Raw genomic sequence first — 5,745 nt, 5'->3', positions numbered from 1 at the left:
TCCATCTGCTTTTTGCACAGGCCAAATAGGTGAATTAAATCAGGATGTGATGGGAATCACCACCCCTGCATCCTTCAAGTCCTTGATGGTGGCAGTAATCTCTGCAACCCCTCCAGGGATGTAGTATTGCTTTTGGTTTACTATTTTTGTAGGTAGAGGCAGTTCTAATGGCTTCCCCTTGGCTTTTCCTATGTAATAGCCCTTAGTCCACATGTCAGGGACCCAATGTGGGAATTCTGCCAATTGCTCAGTATATCTATTCGAATTATGCATTCGGGCACTGGGGAAATCACTACAGGATGGGTTCAGGGACCCACTGGACCCACTGTGAGACACACCTTAGCTAAGACTCTATCAATAATTTGACCTCCATATGCCCCCACTCTGACTGGTGGGCTACAAAGACACTTTGGGTCTCCTGGAATTAGTGTCAATTCAGAGCCAGTGTTCAGTAATCCCTGAAAAGTCTGATTATTTCCTTTTCCCCAATGAACAGTCACTCTCGTAAAAGGCCTCAGATCCCTTTTGGAAAGGCTGGGAGAAAGATTGACATTATAGATTTCTGGCAATGTAGTGGGGTCCTTCCTCAAAGTGACCTGGCTTCTCCTTCATTCAAGGGGTTGTGGGTCTGTAAACTGACTCAAGTCTGGGAATTGATTGAGAGGTCAAGACTCTCTATTCTGGTGATTCAATCTAGGTTGCTGTTCACGTGACCTAGAATTCTTCTCTCTATACAGATCAAGTAAAAAGTTAGTAGGCTTGCCATGTATTTCACTACTAGGAACACCATGAGCAAGTAGCCAATGCCATAATTCCACACGAGACAGACTATTCTGATTATGGTTCCAACTCTGCTGTATTATGGTAAACATGTCCACCTTGCCTTTGTCGATTAACTGCTGCCACTTGGCCCCTACTACCACAGGGTCCAACCAGCCCCATCGTAGTTAAATGTCTTAGTTCAATTAGGGCAGTTCCCGTTGTCAAATCAGGTTTACATGAAATAGCAATCACAGCAGTCTTCAAGGATGCTGGAGCTCCCTTCACAAATTTATCCCTCACTGTACTGGTGAAAGGTGTGTCTTCTGGACTCTCCATTTCTGGCTCTAGGGGTTTAATCTGATAAATCTGTTCTAACAGGACAATTTCTCTGAGCCTCTGGATATCTTCTTATACATTATACCAAGGCAAGTCTGGTACTTCAACTTGACTTAAGGTAGGCCACCGCATAATCCATGCTTCAGTTAGCCAACCAAATAAACTATGATATCCTTTCCTAACCTCTTGAGCTGAAACATTGAATGAAGAGTCTGAACTTAGTGGGCCTAAATCAATAAACTCAGAATGATCCAATCTTACATTCCTTGCACCATTATCCCACACCCTCAGTAGCCATTCCCATACATATTCTCCAGGTTTCTGTCTGTACATGTTAGCAAAATCAAGTAGGTCTTTTCGGGTGTAGCATACCACCTCCTTAATCACAATTTCTATTTCATCTGTTGGGGCTCGCTTAGACTTAACTTTAGTATAGGTCTAGCAGCAACAATGTGTGGTTGGGGCAGTTCCTGAGAACATTCAGGAATCTCTTCCATGGCCTCTGCCTCAGGCAATGACTCAGCAGGAGTTGGGCTAATCCCATCAAACTGAGGTGGAGGGGATAATGGCTTTATAGTAATCCCTTCAGATGGGAGGGATTCAACAGAATTTATGGGGGGGCTCCGTATCCTGATCTTCCTGACTATCTTCTGTCCATATGTTGCCATTCCAGGTTTCAGGATCCCATTTTTTCCCAATCAATGCCCTCATTTTAATGTCAGACACCATTCTGGGTTGGCAATTTAATTGGCATTGTAATTCAGCCACCCTTACAATAAGACTCTGGGTTTGGTTTTCAGCAATATCAGCTCTGTTACTAGAAGATATAAGGCATTCTTTCAGAGCAAAACTGGAAGCACTGAGGTCTTTTATGTGGCTCTTAAGCCAAGACTCAGCAGCTCTGAGCTCATCTTGCTCTTTCACCACTTTGTCTAGCATAAGTAGGACCAACCAACCAGCTTCCCTATACTCCTCATGCTGACAAAATTGCAGAAAAGTATCAAATATCTGATCACCCAGAGCATCACTTCTCACAAGTACTTGAACTATTGGTGGTGTTATTTTACATATTAATGTTGCCACCTCACGCCACAGATTAGCAGGGCCCTCTTCACTGACAGAGGCAGGGTCACTAGTGTCTTTACCATTAATCAAATTGGAGAACCAATTTAGGAAGCCCATCCTTATGATTTTGTCTCTCTAGAACCACTCCCAGTACCAAATGTGTTAGAATGGGTTCTCTAGAGAAACAAAACCAGTAAAGCTTATATATATGTATATAGAGAAATTTATCTTAGGAAAACGGCTCACACACTTATAGAATCTGGCATGTCCAAAGTTCCTGGATCAAACGTCAAGCTGGAGGCTTTTCCACGTCAAGCTGGAGGCTTTTCCACGTCAAGCTGGAGGCTTTTCCACGTCAAGCTGGAGGCTTTTCCTGACTCTTGCAGCCACAGGGGCTGAGGAGCTCAAGGCTGGTAGGCAGTACACTGGCTGTTGACTCCAACGAATGATGAATCCAAGATCTCCAGCCCAAATGGTGGATTGTTCACTCACAGACAGCTGTAGGCAGCACAACAGAATCCCGATCCACAGAAGAATGTCTCCTCTCCCAGGATGTCCACAGATATACTGGAAGCAGGCCATACCCCTAAGGAAACTCCCTTTCAAGAGATTGGTTGCTCAAAACATAATCATCTGATCCCATCATGGGAACAAACACAGCACAACAGCTCAAACCACACAGAATTGTGGTCCAGCCAAGTTGACACACAGCTCCAACTATCACAAAGAGGCAGTATTGTCTGATATAGCACTGGAAGCTGAGCACTGTATACTGGAGAGCACTATACAATAGCCATAACAATGGACTCAAACATAACGTGATCATGAAGAGGTGTAGAACCCGACAATATTTTAAACATTCTGTCTTATATAAGGTTGATATGAGTTATAGCCAACTTGGCAAATAGCAACAAGTTTTTTTTTTTTTTTTTAAAGCTACTATTATTTTTTTCCATTCACATTTCCATCCACTCCCACTAAGCCCTAGACATCACATCAATTATTGAAAGGCTATTTATTTTTTTTTTATTTTAAAAGCTTGTTTTACATTCAACATTACATGTACATTTAGTTTCACTCCCCATTTACCATGTCCAACCTTAACCCAGTCTCCTCTTCTCCCTACCCTGTAACCCTCTCCCTGTAACACTCATACTTATGCACTCCTGTTTGTCCTGCATTTCCTCTACCTGAATGTTGGTCCACTGGTGCCCTGTGGTCCATTGCTCTAAGGGATGTATTACCATAGAGTATGTGGGTGTGTCATCCTGAGTTGAGTGGTCTGCATGTACATCTTGTTAACTATTGGGCTGAGAGCCAACCCCTGGGGGTGAGTTTTATTCTAGGCGCAGAATGTATTCCAGGGCCATAGTATTGGGGGTCTCATCAGACTTCCTCTGACCAGTAATTCTGATCATTATTGAGTTTTTGGATTTTGTTCCACATTTTTTCTCCCACTCTATCCAAGATCTCCAGATTTGATCCTTTTGAGTAGGTGGTAGCCAGGCACCATCTAGTTCTTCTGGTCTTAAGGGCCATCGTGTCCTTTGGCTGATTGCTCCCAAATGACCTTGGTTTCTTTTTCATTCTTCTTCGCTTCCAACACTAGGAGACTGTTAGCTGCATTATAGATGGCCACTTGAAAGCATTTAAGACCCCAGTCGCTACTCACCAATGAACAAGGCTTTTATGTATTTTGTTGTGCCAATTGAGTCTGGTGTCTCCCAGCATTATGGTACTGAGCTGGTAGATCTATTGGATCTCTCTCCCAGTGTCTGGGTGTCTGTGACAGATTACTTTGTGTCTGTCTTCTACTGTTTCTGTAATGATTACAGGTATTTTATATCACTGGTGTCTGTGCAAGATTAGCCTTAGCTGAGTCTATCCTCGGTCTAGAGTATACTCCTGTTCACTGACCCCCATCTGATCCTGTAGCCTGGTGTTTAGTGTTAATGGTAATGCAGTATTGTGGACACAAGGGTTGGTATTAGCATCTGTCGTCTATCTCTTATGTGCACAATTTTGTATCCTCCCATTTCCTAATGTTATGGTGGTCACAGTTCCTTTCTGTATACCCCTTCTATTACCCATATAAGCATGTGGGCCCCAACTAGCTCCAAATCAATCCCTTACCTTCCCTCTCTGCCCCAGTAACCTACCGAGTGAGTTCCATTTTTATTTTTCAAAATGCATTTTAATAAAATATAATTTCTGTACAGTGAAATACACAAAACTAAAGTGACATGGATCAATGCTTTTTTTTTTTTTTTTTGCAGTGTTCCCTCTCCTCCCCTTCCACCCCTGGCAACCAACAAAGAAAATTTCCCTTCATATACAAATCTTTCCTTGACCCTCCACAACAACTAACTAATACTATATTTGTCCTTCTGTGATTGACTTATTTCACTCATCATAATGTCCTCCAAGTTCATCCATATTATGTGGGGTTTTGCAGACTCTACATTATTCTTTAGTGCTGCATAGCATTCCATTGTGTGTATGTACCATAGTTTGGTCATCCACTCTTCCACTGATGGGCACATAGGTTGTTTCATCTTTTTCCTATGTAAATAGTGCTGCTATGAACATGAGTGTGCATATATCTCTTTCTGTCTTGGTTTTCATCTCTCTAGCCACTCCTTGGAAGGAAGGTTGGGCAATCCTACTTCCATAGTGATACTGCCTCAGAAACCGAAGGAGGGGTCGCTATGAGTCGGGGCCGACTCGATGGCAAACAACAACAACAACAACAACAAGGATATATACCTAGTAATAGGATTGTTATCAATAGGAATAGGATTGCAGTCAGCCTCAGGGATCCAGGTATGGAGAGGGAAATCAGGCATGCCCAAAGCAGCAGGGCGGGAGAGCGGGAGAATGGGGATTAAAAGTCCTAGGAATCTGGACAAAGGAGGAGTCGGCCGCAGGGACCCAGGTAAGGGTGGTAAGAGAGGTTTCCAAAAGGGAGAGAAACTTGTCTGTTGGTTTGTCCTACCATGGCGATGTGATGATGTGAGTTTTGAGGCTGAGCCACTGGTGTTTCAAACCCAGTGGGATGCACATGGTGCATGGGCATCAGCCCAGCTTACAAACTGAGACAGACTAGGAAGAAGGAAGAGGCCGTCCACTTCTCAAAGAATTGGCCAGGGAAAACCCTATGAATAGCAAAGAAACACTGTTTGATACATTACCGCGCAATTTATGAATAGACCGGTTAGGTTAGAAGGCTCTCAAAATAGGACTGGGAAAGAGCTGCATCATCTGAGTAAACCCAGCCTTACTCCTATGGTTAAGGTAAAGCTTTTGAGACCTCCGTTTGCTGATGTGGCACCACTCAAATTGAAGAGAAACAGCTGCAGACATCCATTAATCATTGGAACACAGAATGTACGAAGTATGAATCTAGGAAAATTGGAAGTTGTCAAAAATGAAATGGAACGCATAAAGATTGATATCCTCAGCATCAGTGAGCTGAAATGGACTGGTTTTGGTCATTTTGAATCAGACAACAATGTGATCTACTATGCCAGGAATGACAGTTTGAAGAGGAATGGCATGCCATTCATCATCACAAAGGATGTT

This window comes from Orycteropus afer, unplaced genomic scaffold, assembly GCF_000298275.1.
Source record: "Orycteropus afer afer isolate SDZICR_OR568_19922 unplaced genomic scaffold, OryAfe1.0 scaffold00199, whole genome shotgun sequence".
In the NCBI taxonomy this organism is placed as follows: domain Eukaryota; kingdom Metazoa; phylum Chordata; class Mammalia; order Tubulidentata; family Orycteropodidae; genus Orycteropus; species Orycteropus afer.
This window is presented reverse-complemented; position numbering follows the sequence as displayed.